Genomic DNA, 14,509 nt, shown 5'->3' with positions numbered 1-14,509 from the left:
GTGCTGAACTGGACGTCCAACGGTCGCACGCAGCACTGGGGAGGTAGTGCACGTGACGACCGTTGGCCGACGGCAGCACCTAAAGGGTTAAAACATAAATAAAAGGCATTGTCATTTACAATGCTTATAACTTAAACTTGTTTAATTAATTTATTATGTCACTGAGTCTGGTAAAGGCTGCCAAAACATATTGGTCAGGTTGAAACCAACCAATCAGGATTGACTACTGCCTCCTAATTTGGTCAATCAGAGCACCTCTGGACACCAACTGCCTAAATATAAAATTATTTTTGACACTTAATTTCTCAAAAACTACTGATCGGATTTACACCAAATAACAAAAAGCTAAATCTGTGGGCCAAGATCTAGCTTCATGCCAAAGTTAGTGTAATGCTGTTCAGCAGTTTTTGTTACAGCACTGTTTAAAGAAGTCTATGGAAAATACAAGGAGGAGTCCCCTGTTTTTCTCGGCCCCCGCCTGATGGATCACCTCAAAACTTTCCAGGAAGGAGCTGAAATGAGAGGCCTACTTGTTTTTTATAATGCCCCCGGGTGGGCCAGATCCTGGGGGATAGTAAGCTTCAGATTTAGGAGAGAGGGGGCGCACTTGGCCCCACTTCCCCAGGCCAGGTATGACTCTGGAGACCACCACTCCCCAGCCATCGAAACTTAAGAGGAGAGGGCACGTGGCCCCTCCCTGGGCTGATTTCAGCCCTGGGGACCACAACGCCCCCAGAGCCTAGGTATCCAAACCACAGAGGAGGGGGCAGATGCCCCCATCCCGGGCCAATTTCGGACCTGGCAACCCCATTACCCGGGGCCCAGCCGTAATTGTAATGAGGGAAGCCATGCAGTCCACCTCCCTGGGCCGATTTCGTATCAAAAGGGGGGCATCCCAGGCACGAAGCAAAAAACGCACCCCTCCCAGGGCCATTAATAAGCCTGGGGAACCCATACTCCATTGCCGGGTTTGCTATGCCCTGGGGTGCCCACACCCAGAGCATAACAGTTTCCCTGCCCGCACTGGTCCGAACACAGAAACCTGTGTTTGCTCTCGCTTCGTGGGAGCAATTTTAAAGCTCCTGCAAAGCGAAAACAAACACTACTTCTGCAGCCAGCAGGCAGGAGCATTGAAAAATGCACCTGGCTGCTGAGAGCAGACTTTATAATTGCTTCCCTACCCGCTGTGAAGTGGGCAGAGAAACAGATGAACAAAATTGCTCTCGCATGCAGGGAGCAGCATTTTTAGCTTGTCCCTGCGAGCAGGAGCAATGCTGGTTCATGCCGTAGGCTTGGAGCATCTGGGGCCATGCCCTAAGGTAACTATAACTCGCACCCTGGCCATGCACTGCTAATTACCCCACATATTACATCACTCATGATAACTTCTATGCCATCATTGATGATATAATTTGCAGCATCAGGGCTTGGGTGGTAAATGTTGTGTACTGCAAGCAATATACCCGAGAGTGACAGTTCACATTCTTCTCCTTTCACTTTGCTTTTGGACACTGTTCTCTGGCCGCTGTCACTGAATCATCACTGTTGTAGAAAACAACCAAACACCACAATCAGCTGTGAATATTCACCAGTGTGTGCTTGTTAAATTAGTTCTTTTTGCAGGGACTCAGTCCAAGTGTGTTGAGTTTATAGGTTTTATCACTAATCCCTAAAGTTAGCTGAAAATACCCTTCTTAGTCCAAGCCTTATTCCTAGAGCTGATTTTGTTGCGGGGATTCTGCTCATGCACACAACTATGCATAGGAAATGCCCATTCCAATTGGCAATCCAGGTAATGGAACACGGGCTGAGCGCAAGTAAAGTATGAAAAGCGAAATGATAATCCATATGCCAAACCCAATGTGCCCAAAGGCAGTACTCCATAGTGTTCAAGCTTTCGATCATGAAGCTTGGTGAGCCTGGGTCGGCTGTCTCTTGACACAGACAGTGCAGCCATTTTGGAGCAAGCAAATCAACAGCAGCACACCGGCAGCCAAGGCGAGAATTAGAGGGAAGCCGCCAAAGTTGCTGGAACAAAATAGAATGAAAAAATGCCGGTATTACACCAAATATAGTTTGGAATGAGGTCAAAAGGCCGGAGCTAACAGTTTTAAAAAAGTGGGCCAGGCCTGTAGTGGTCGAGGCATTAAATATAGTGTGGATTAAAGTGCCAAAATGAAGTGGGAGATCCGTATTTAAACGTGTGTGTACTTCTGTACGCGTGTTAGTTACATGAAGGACAAATGTTTCATGAGAAGAAGTGAGAGCGACTTCTTTTTGAGACAATAAAGCTCTTATTCTGTTCAAATTGTTGAACTCTGCTTTCAGGGTCGGAATGGAAGGCTAAATAGAGATATCAAGCCTCCCATGCCAGGGCGGGAAAAGCACATTTTTACAGCAAACTACTCGCTGTGAAACAGTGACAATGTATGAAATTCAAGCCAACATCCCGCAGCAAACTTCATGATTGAAAAGCAAAAAGCTACCGTTAGCTAATAGTGTGAATGTTGGTATGATAGCTAGCACAGGAATTCCCTTCAAAATGCAAGCTAAATTCGTAGCCTCCACATTACACGTGCCGTGCAATTGAACATTCTTGCATACGAGTGAATGATCAGGTGTGGAAGTGCACTCCTCCCCTTTTAAGTAAACCTCTTAGCCATCCCTCAGACATCTGTATGAGAAGGGCAGAGACCAAACTTCATGGAGAAAAGCGGTACCAAGTGGTTCATATCTACCCAGGGCATAGTGTTTCATACATGAACTAAACTTAAACAGAGGAAAAGGCAATGTTATTAAACCATGGATGAACCAACAGCTGAATTAGATTCGACGACAGAAAATGGTAATGGTTCTAATTTTTTTATATGCAATAGAGAATGTGACGCATCCTTCATTGACATGAACTGTTATTTTTCTGTTCAATTAAACTGTAAAAACACTGACGAAATATTAATGTAGTCCCAAGGCACTTTCCCAGATTTTAAAGTTTGTAAGGTCCATGCAAACTGCATGATGGACCGCAATTGATTTTGACCATGGAACAAAACAGAAACATCATCTTACACAATATTCACAACAGATGAAACAATATTATCCAAGGTGTAAAGCCTGAAAGCGAGTGTGTTAATGCTATTATCAATGACAGCAAGCACTTTTTCCAAATTAGCTTGGTCTATTGCTCTTAAACGGGAAGCAGCCTCAACCTGCGACAGTTTCCAAACTTCATTGTAAATTGCACATATATATATATCTTTTAGATCTTCCACTCACAGGACCCTTAACAAAATCAGTTAAATCAACATTGTCAGTGAACAAAGATAAATAATGTTTAACAGACGAAAGAGTGGAATGTTTCAGCCAATTTTGACATCATTTCCCCACTGACTAGGTGGTAACTGAATGGGAAGTTTCAAAAATGGATCAGTTCTGTCCTGTGTAAGGCCAGGGGCTAAACCCAGAAAGCCATGTTGACAAGAATCAGAACTTGGTGGCCACAACAGCCAACCCTCAGGATCCAGGGACGAAATGTTAAAGGAGGAATTTGAAATGAAAGATTGTAATTCATCAAGGGACCTATCGGTATGATTGTTCCAATTAGGGTAAGCATGCAGATTAGGAATTTTAGGGGTATTCATGTGTTTTGAAGTGGCCAAACTAAGACAAGTTGTTTGTGAGATCGTACTATTTAAAAACAACATGTGGCCGAGAATTAGACATGCTTGGTGTAAAGCTTCAGTGCCCTGCACTTGCCAGGGTCTAGAACCCCAAACAGATTTAAGATCTATGGTATATTTCCATAGCTTGTAGCCATCCACTTCTAACTGATCCATAAAGGATTTGGAATAAAACAATTTTGAGTGAGTAAGTCTCACTTTTGAATTAGATTTGTAATTTAATTTAAAATAAAATGAGCTCAGGTTAGACCGATCAAAGTCAGTAAAATATGTGAATTTATTCAAAAGGGTATTTGAGCTGCCTTCTATGGGAGTAGGACAATGTTCCCATTGGGTGTAATTAACCACCTTTCTAAATGTATTAGCCTTATGTTGAAAGTGATGGCCATAGTGTTGGTAACAGAACAAGTCGGCGTAGTTTGTGGAGTCTAAATATAAATCCTCAGCATCAAAGGCAGCATAATATTTCAAATCAGAAAAGACAGCTTCAATGGCTTGGACATCCCAATCATCAGAACGTATGCTTTGTTTCACAACATCCCCCATTGAAACATGAAGTACATTAGGAACACTAACCACCTCGGTGGGTCCATGAATTCGAAATTTTACAGTATCTCAAAATTTTACAACATCTAGCACGGGCTAGGCTGTGATGTTGACAAAAGTCTGGTCTCTTTTCATAATGTGTGATGAGGAGTGTGGGGCCAAAGTTTCATCAATTAATCTGATTTTTGATCGTTCAATTATATAGTGTCCATTTACCAGACGGAAAAATACCATCACAAATCCAATCGACATGAACAAAAAAATGGAGATGAGAACCAACCAGATGTAATTCCAAGGTGGAACTAAAAAATGTCTTTTAAACCAAGTAACAAAAATAGAAAACCTCAATGGTACACTCGATGTTATAGAGTCAGAGTCAAAGGAAAAATGTGACTGGTCAGCTAGACTTGTTTACACACCAGGCAATGACAAATCCGTGGGATATGTATACTCAGTATCTTCATGTGGATCGCCAGCTGGCGAATTTAATAATGGATTAGTGACTGTGAACATATCTATAGCAAGGTCAGGGATGTTGGTGTCAGCAGAGGCCAAAACAGAATTTCTCATCAGTGCTGGACAAGAGACAGCAGGAGTCATACTAAGAAGAATCAGCCACTCGTTGTAGTTTGACATTGTCAATGGAGTCGTACCTGTTTCCCTTGCGACCAGGAAGTGGTGGTAAAATGACTGTTCTTGTGCCCTGTATGCCAAGCACTGGAACGGGTGCATGATACGAGGGGCTGAACTCCTTCTTGTTCTCCACCTTCTCACAGACCAGGTCACCGACTCGGGGTAGCCAGCTAACTACCGGAATCTACCGGAATCTGTAGAGCAGCTGCAGCTCCATATGTGGAGGGCAAGTGTTCCTTTGCAAGACTGCCTCGAGTCTCTTGTAGGTTCTGTAACACAGCAGAATGATTATCTACGTCAAAGGGTACGGCTGTCGCCGCCATGTCTAGACCAACAAGGTCCGTGACAAACATTTTTATGCCAAAGAGCATTTTGTACGGGGTCTGCCCACCCAGAGATCTTCTAGGAAGATTATTTAGTGCACGTAGTACCTAAAACCCTAGCTGTCAAAGATTGCTTTAAGTCACGGTTCATTCGCTCCACAACAGAATTGCCCTCAGGCCGGTATGGAGACAAAAATTTCACCTGCACCCACAAAGACCCCATGGCTTCCTTGTACACCGCAGAGAAAACGTGTGCATGAATCCACTGCAACTAAGATATACTTATACGAAGTATCAGCAGAAAAAGGTCAGCAGTGATCTAAATAAACACAACCAAGTGGTCTGTTAGATATCTACAGCTGAGTTTGTGGCTGCCGTGCAGAAGTTGAAGGTTTAATCTGCTGACATGCAAAACAAGAAAGGATTCCCTGATTTTGGTGTAATACCGGTACGAGTCGTCTCGTGCGATTGGAATTTTTCCATAATAGACTATAAAAAACAAAGCTTGCCCTGACACACCTTTCTCAGTCTTTGCTATAATAGGGGGTTAGGGGTTTCCCCATGCCGAGGGCAAGCTTGACAAAAAAGAAGGACCATTGCTCAATAAACGGCTAGTAAGGGATTGGGACCTTTTACCCCTCATTCTCACTAACCCAAGCACTAGAGCATGTAGCTCTGCCAACTGGGCGGTACAGTCACCTAATGTCTGCGTGTGCACGACATCTGACTTGAATTCTCCATTCACCATGGTCCCAGCCACGATTGCGCAGGCCACTGAATAAGAATGCTTAGATCCTATCACCGGTTGCGCCGAACCGTTAGTGTTAATGATACAATGGTAATCCTCAAGCGTGCGCATGAACAGAGGAGCGGGATGAACAAACTCATACTGTAAGAACTCCTGAAGTTTGCAATGAGGGGTCAAAGATAAATGTGACATCTGGAGATGTCAACGAAGTTGGCCATTGTATCCAATTAGGATATAAAACTTTAGAATCTGGTACACTGGCTTTCATCACTGCTTCAAATGCAGTATAAGGTGTAACAACCAACATGTGTTTTCCTTGTGACTGAGCTCTCTCTTTTAGAATCGCCATCTGTACAGCTGTCAAGACTTTCTCGACAGAAGAAAATCGTTTTTCAGCCGAAGTGTACAAGTGTGACTTGTAAGCGATAGGCACTGTGTCTCCTTCATTAAACGTCAAGTACGTGAAACCCACGGCACCAGGCACAATTCTTATTACCAGGTTAGTGTGGTTATCTTGAGTCAATAAGTACTTAGATTCAAGAAGATCAGACTGCAAGAATTGAAGAATAGCTGAATGTTCAGGCAGCCAGCATGACTTGGTAAAAGTTGGTTGTATCAAACCATATAGAGGTTTGATACGCTGGGCATAATCGGGAATATAAGTATGCCCGAAATTCAAAAATCCCGGCAAGGATTGTAGTTTTTTCAGAGTTGTAGGAGACCATAAACTTGCGCATTTCTGTAGGAAGTGAGGTGCAAGACCTCTACCTTCATTGTTGAGCCCAGGAACAACACTGTGAACTCCGCAATGTCTGACTTTGCAAAGATAAATTTATAACCGAAGTCCGCAAACATAACTATGATGCGGTCAATGCGACACAGATGCGGCCATAATTCGTCGTCCATTAGATAAATATCATCAATGTACGAGTACGCATTAGGATCAATGCCATCTAAGAAAGAGACGACACGTGCGGCAAAGACACCTGGGCTGTTTTTATAGCCCATGGCCAATCTTTTAAATTGTTTTTATTTGCCGCCACAAGTGAACGCTGTCCATTGACTACTAACGGAGGACAGGTTATGACTAAAAAAGCCATTTGAAATGTCTCGTGTGATCTTAAATCTTTTTCGCATTAGACTGTTAACGAGAGCTGAACTGTGGGTGTTCTGTACCGCACATGTACGACAATGTGAATTTAAATGTCGATAATCCAAAACCAGAAAACATAAGAATATGTCTACACCCAATTAATTTCCAAAAACTTATTTCAGATCATAGGAGAAACACAAACTTATTGAGTTTGACCCGATATATTTATTTATACCTGTTTATTTCGGAAAAAAAATGTCATTCTTCTTTTGAAAGTTTCACAAAAAAGAAAAAACTGTACATTCAATACATTTAAATTCCAACATCTGACTATTTAGAAACAAAATATTTACAATTCATATACACAATTATCATACATTACACAAAAAATTCACTATACAAACACAAACAATTGAAATTTTTTTCAATAAAGTTAATCTGAATTCATAAAGAATGTAGAGGCAAAGTCAAAAGGAAGGAGCACGTCCTAAAATAAGGATGACTTTTACAACCAGCCAGAGCTAGTTCAAACGCTTAGTGATATTGATTGCTCCCTCAGATGTGCCGACCAATTTCTCGTCCGAGGAAACCAGTTCCCAGACAGTCATCAGGGCTTTGTCACTTTTCTGTGTAAAATGCAGAAAAACAATAAAGTTTTAATTATCTAGCTTGAAGCCTCTATTCTTTCTGGTATTGCACTAAACGATCTAAAATAGTTTATTACGATCCAGTCTACCCCATACCCTACATGGACCTAACTCCTTTGATTCACAAAGATAATCCAAAACCAGGCAGTACGACCCATCAGGTTTGGTAACAGTGAGATGAGGATTATTCATAGGTGGCACACATGTCTCAATCCCACCTTGGTATTCTAATTGTTCAAGGATTTCTGCAACGGGGGCTTTAAGCCAATCGCCGCATGGGATAGCAGGGTGGTGGCTGTGGCATAAACCGCAATGGAATCTCATGTCTGGGAGAAAATTTATCCTACCCGACTTGAGTATGGTACAACGCAGGTGCAAACACCAGAGCACACTCTTCTGCAAAGTTCTGCGGACTGCTCCTTGGGCACGGTGTGTGGAAAGCTGGGGAGGGTGACCTCCTCCCCTCTTGGAGCGTCCAAAATGAAAAGCGGGGGCCAGTGTGACTCAGCTAACAGAATGTCATATGTAGAGGTCAGATGTTCCCAAAAAATCCCTTTTATTACACGTTGGATATCACCTTCTATTAAAAGAACTATATCATATAGTCTGTCAGGGGGAGCCACCCTACTGTCAGCAGTTTCCATTGTGATAAAAGTGTCAGTTGCTGTCGCCTTCAGATATGGACGCAGTGCTTGCCGCACTATTGTAACCTCCGCTGCGCTGTCGAGCAGCGTTAATGCCCATGTCAGGATCTGAAGCTGTGTTCTCACTATCTGTGGCATACCTTACGGTTAACGCAGCAACTTTCTTTTTCTGAAAATGAGGGCGTTAACGTGGCAAGTCTTCCTGCTTGCCTTTACCATCAGACGGGCGGGGCTGCTCACGTCCTTGTGGGCCACCCCGACCTCTGCCGTGTTCTCCTCCACCAGCTTGCGCGCGATGTTTCCTGTGAAGAACCTGAAATCTATTAGGAGACCTAATTCTTGCGTGGTCGCACAAATCATAAGTGCGATCAGCAGACGCTGGTATCGGCGACGCCGGACGCGAACCTGTTTCTATTGCTACTTCCCCTGATTTTTATTCTTCCAATTCTGTTTTGGAAAATTTGGATGGTCGTCTTTAGTAGACTTTGCCGTTTTAGCAAAAGGCTTAACACCCAAACCATTGCGGCCAATGGTCTTATAAGCCTCCGCAATAATTCATGGTAACGCTCGGGGTTTGGCGACGTCTTGGACAAGGCGCAAAGCATTCGACATCTGAAAGTTAACCGCACCTCCCTTTACATTACAAAAGAAGAGATCAGCAACTACGTCAAACACTCCAACGAGCCTCATTCTCAACTCGACAGCCGCCTCCGCACTGTGCTCATCCGGAACATGCTTGATCACTGAGGGCAAGACATTCATAGACGGCGTGCAGAAACACTTCGCATATTCTGCTGCAAATACTTTACCCTAAATCTCACAATCTGTTACCTCTGGCAATAAGTCTTTCTGCAAACTAATTGTGAGAATCCTGTGTTTTTCCACAGGAGTGGTATTAGGAAACACTGCTTCCAGTTGGTCAAATTTCTCAGCAAGCCAATAAGGCATATCGTACTTAGTTTGAGGGTGCTTGCCCATTACCGAATTAACCGAATTAACCATGACAGGACTAATCTACATCCCGGCCGGTACAACTTGTTCCGCTGCAAGAAACATATTGAACTAAAGCCCTATTTACCCCAACAAAAGAGGTATAAAGTTGACACAAGTCGTCAATCGGGGCATTGAGATAACGTGGATATGGTGTGAAACCGACTAAGACTGGTCAAGTGGCCCCAGGAATTGACAAGGGACCTAACCGAACCGGAGTTACGGTGTGGGGGAGGGTGCCATACAACCAAACACAATGCTGCCATGCCTAAATTGGAATCTCTTGTGTCCTATATGGAGTATACTTCACAGGAATTGCAGTGTGAGTGTATGTATGAAACGTATCCTCATCCGCATTTATTGCAGGAAACGTGACCCAAGAGTAGAAAAGCTCAAAGGGGAACGCCGAATCAGCACTCACCACAAAGATAACAGACATACCATCGTCTGGTACTCCAAACTGCGTCAGATGACGCCAGAGCGCTGCCCAACTATGCTGAGCTATATCAATAACATCCATGAGGACATAGAGAAGAAAAACAATTTATATAAATTGCAGTACAAGAAAGGGTAGTAATTCAAAATGTGAACCTTTTCATAAATCTCATGCTTGAATTAACCTATAACACATTTATATAGGTAGGTTAATCCGTCACGCCTGTTAACCGTAAAAGGTGTTGAGGGTATTGTGGACAGATACGAGCACTAATCAAGACTTTGGGTGCCATGTTGCAGGAATTCTGCTCATGTACAGAACTATGCGCAGGAAACCAGGACCTCAGTGTTTTGTGGTGTACCAAAAATCCACCTCAGTGCCCAAAACCCCTATCCGAGTAGCAACAGTGTCTCATTCATTCTCCGTACTACAGCGAAGCTACCAATGAACAAGCGACTTTGGGACCTCTCAGGAATAGTGGGAATCAAGAACACTCTTTTGTTTTTATTCTCATAAATGTCCACATCGTGAGCAATCAGAGACACTGTAGATGCAGTATGTTTATTAACATAAGTATAAAGATGCATAAAATCAATACAATCAACATTGTTAAAATTCCATAAAATACAAAGGGAGAAATCATATTATAATGATAGTGGAACCAGGTCTATAGCACCGTGTGTACCACCCTCCCCTTGCTAGGAGCTAGGTATTATGATAATAGAAGATCTCTAGGTTAAAACCGGGAACCCCATACCTCCAAAGTCAGGTGAAGTGAATCACATCCTAGATCAGCACAGCTCTTTGTCGATTGAAAGGTTTTTCCCAAGTGCTACACTCATGCATGCAGTGCAATATTTAAAGCACATGAGTTTCAGAAATGAGCAGCTGTGTTTGTGTTGTGTCTAGAGCGTGGGCCGATCAACCTGCATCAACAGCATACATTGTTATTTTAACCTTGAACACTTTGTGCAGACTTGAGGTCGCAGTGTGAGTCTAGAGATATGAAAAACAGACCGTTCTCATGTGAAGGAAAAGCAAGCAGTTTGTCTTTATAAAAACAGAGATGTTGTGTCATGTGCAAAAGCAGCAAAATGGCGTTTTCACAACTAACTCACTTATGCTAATATAGCAATATGTGCAGGCAGAATCATATTCATCCCTACACTTTTATAGGTGGCAAAAACCGGAACACTTGGATGTTTTTCTTTGTAACTCTTTATTGCCAAATAAAAACTACCAGTGTTTCTTTTCTTTTATTCCACATTGAGCTAGTCTCCCAGTGGATTTCCTGTTATATCACGTTGTTTTTTCTATGTGTACCGAAGTGAACAATCACTGGGAACAGACACTTTCAATATTCTACAAATCTTTGGTTTTCTTCATTTCTTCTAGTCGAGTCTTCATTCATCTGGTATTTGAATAACTAACATAATTATATACTTGTTCCTGTAATTCCTTTATCTCACAATAACTGCACTGTTCTGCCCCTGTCTATGTCCTCAGATGAGTCAATATTATTGTTAATGTTCTTAAGTTCTTTTTGAATTCACTGCATCTCTGGGATTATTTCTAAGTGAGTTAAATGAAGGTGTGTGTTTGCTGAGGCTATGTAAGATCAGAAATTGACAAAAGCTTGTCACACTTTTAGAGCAATTGTAAGGTTTACCCCAGGTGTGTTTGCAATTGACAAAATCACTTCTGACATTCATTGCAATGCTCTTTTTTACTCTGTGTACGTTAGTTGATGTATCCGTAGGTTTAATAACTGACAGAAGATATTCACACATTCACTGCACCTGAAAGTTTTTTTCTCTGTGTGCATTAACTGATGAATCCTTAATGAAGAAGATTTCCTAAAGGTACTTCTACACTCACTACAGTTGTACGGTATTTACAGAGTGAGTGCAAGCTGATGTCTACATAGGCTTGATAATTGAATACATTTCTTCACACATTCATTGCACTTGAAGGCTTTTCTTCTGTGTGTGTTCGCTGATGCCTGTTTAGGATTGATAATAAACTACAGCTTTTCAAGCATTCATGGCATTTAAATGGTAGGGTTTTTCCCCTGTGTGTGTTCTCTGATGTGCGTGGAGCTGTGAAATTTGACTGAAGCTCTTCACACATTCACTGCACTGGTATGGTTTTTCCCCTGTGTGTGTTCTCTGATGTGCGTGGAGCTGTGAAATTTGACTGAAGCTCTTTACACATTCCTTGCAATGGTATGGTTTTTCCCCTGTGTGTATTCTCTGATGTTTGTGGAGGTTTGAAATGTGACTGAAACTCTTCACACATTCACTGCAATGGTATGGTTTTTCCCCTGTGTGTGTTCGCTGATGTGTTTGGAGGTGTGATAACCGACTGAAGCTCTGCACACATTCCTTGCAATGGTATTGTTTTTCCCCTGTGTGTATTCGCTGATGTCTTTGGAGGTTTGTTAACATACTGAAGCTCTTCACACATTCAGTGCAATGGTATGGTTTTTCCCCTGTGTGTGTTCGCTGATGTGTTTGGAGATGTGATAACCGACTGAAGCTCTTCACACATTCACTGCACTGGTATGGTTTTTCCCCTGTGTGGGTTCGCTGATGTGTTTGGAGTTCTTGTAACAGGCAGAAGCTCTTTACACATTCCTTGCAATGGTATGGTTTTTCCCCTGTGTGTATTTTCTGATGTCTGTGGAGGTTTGAAATTCGACTGAAACTCTTCACACATTCACTGCAATGGTATGGTTTTTCCCCTGTGTGTGTTCCCTGATGTGTTTGGAGGTGTGATAACCGACTGAAGCTCTGCACACATTCCTTGCAATGGTATGGTTTTTCCCCTGTGTGTATTCTCTGATGTGTGTGGAGGTTTGATAACTGACTGAAGCTCTTCACACATTCACTGCACTGGTATGGTTTTTCCCCTGTGTGTATTCTCTGATGTGTTTGGAGGTGTGATAACTGACTGAAGCTCTTCACACATTCATTGCAATGGTATGGTTTTTCCCCCATGTGTGTTTGCTGATGTCTTCGGAGGTCTGTTAACCGACTGAAGCTCTTCACACATTCAGTGCAATGGTATGGTTTTTCCCCTGTGTGTGTTCGCTGATGTGTTTGGAGATGTGATAATCGACTGAAGCTCTTCACACATTCAGTGCAATGGTATGGTTTTTCCCCTGCTTGTATTCGCTGATTCTCTTTTATGGTTTCTAACTGGCTAAAGTTCTTGACATATTCAGTGCAATTGCCAGATTTTTCTCCTAACCGTGTTTCCTGAAGGGTCAGGATAGTTAATAAACCACTTGCGTTATTTTCACATTCCCTGTATGTGTGTGATATTTTGGACGCTTGATTTCCGATTTAACAATAAAATACAAGATTCACTAAATACCTGCCACATTCATAATATCAGTCAGGCTTCCTTGAGGGTGATTGCATCTTTAGATTGGATAATGGCTTCGCCTGCTTGCGGGTAAAGCTTAATCTTCCTTCCAGTAGGTGCAAATGGGACAATACTCTGTACTTCAGAGAGCAGATCTCCGCTTTCCTTTAGCCTTCAGTTGTTTGGCTCCACTTCGTTCTGCTTTTCCCTGGTGCCTGTGGTTTGGCTAGAAAGAGTTAACAATACACTGAGAGAACTGAATGGTGGTATGTTGCCAGTTTAGATAGCGAAGCACTGCTCTAGCCATATCATGATGGTGAATCGACTCGTAATGTGTACAGCTACTCCAAAGAGTGTCCCGGGGCAAAGCACAGGTCAGAAAAGAAAGTAAATCAGTTTGTTTCAAACATGGACAAAAAGCCAAGTTTTCAACCTTTTTTAAACATTATCATGTTGCTAACAGCTCAAAGCTGAAGAGGGAGTTTGCTCCAAGCTATGGATCCCAAATAGACACGAGACCTTCCTCCAACTCTCATACCGGCCTCATGATCAAAGCTGGTGTTGGACGCTTGTTTATACAGCAGGTGGTTTGTCAGTTTTGTTGTCTTGGTTTTGTAGAGGTAATTTCTTCGTCTTGGGGTGTCGAGGTGCAGATCTCAGACTCGTACACTCACTGAATTGCCTTTGACTGCTTCTTACTGGATCTGTCCTCTGCCTCTGATTGCACTGATGTTTTTGGAGCTCCTTATTTTTGATAATTTTTGCTGGTTTGATGTGGTATCTTCATTATTCATAATCAATCCGTGCATTTAAGGCTTATTTTCTGTTGGATGTAAAGAAATGTAATATTACTAAATGCAAATGTAATACAATGTGAATACACAATATTTAACCAGCTGTAGAAGACATCTCTTCGCTACCATATTTGAAATTTAGTAAGGAACATTTTACCATACATGGATATTTCATTAAAACTGCGGTTGAACATGTCACATCTTATTTACTTCTGAAAAGGGAGGATTTACCATTGTTCAGAGTAAATTACTAAGGAAAGGGCAGCCACAGAGCACACATGTGCTACAGGTACAGTTTTGGGTAGATACACATGGACAAGATTTCATTTAAACAGAACAGATTGTGGAAAAAGAGAGGAATCAGGAAGCGCTGCCGTTAATTCAGTTTCAGGAAGTATCTACCAAAGGTAGCTCTTCAGAAAGTGTATAACAAAGGTATCTCTTCAGGAAGTGTATAGCAAAGGTAACTCTTTATGAACTGTATAACAAAGGTAACTCTTCAGGAAGTATATATGACAAAGGTAACTCCGGACATCTTTTTCCACAATGCTTTCCTGTTCACACTGGATCAGCTCAAATGACAACTCCCGCCTTTACCTTGCTTGTTAC

At 42.3% G+C, this 14,509-nt stretch overlaps 1 pseudogene; it reads right to left on the bottom strand.

Annotated features, from left to right (window-relative positions):
- Positions 1–11,687: 11,687 nt before the first annotated feature.
- Positions 11,688–13,081, bottom strand: LOC144805475 (uncharacterized; annotated as a pseudogene).
- Between the last annotated feature and the right edge of the window lie 1,428 nt (positions 13,082–14,509).

This window comes from Lissotriton helveticus (genome assembly GCF_964261635.1).
Source record: "Lissotriton helveticus chromosome 1_1 unlocalized genomic scaffold, aLisHel1.1 SUPER_1_unloc_11, whole genome shotgun sequence".
In the NCBI taxonomy this organism is placed as follows: domain Eukaryota; kingdom Metazoa; phylum Chordata; class Amphibia; order Caudata; family Salamandridae; genus Lissotriton; species Lissotriton helveticus.
Note: the sequence above shows the minus strand (reverse complement) of the source record. Positions and strands in the feature narration are given on the sequence as shown.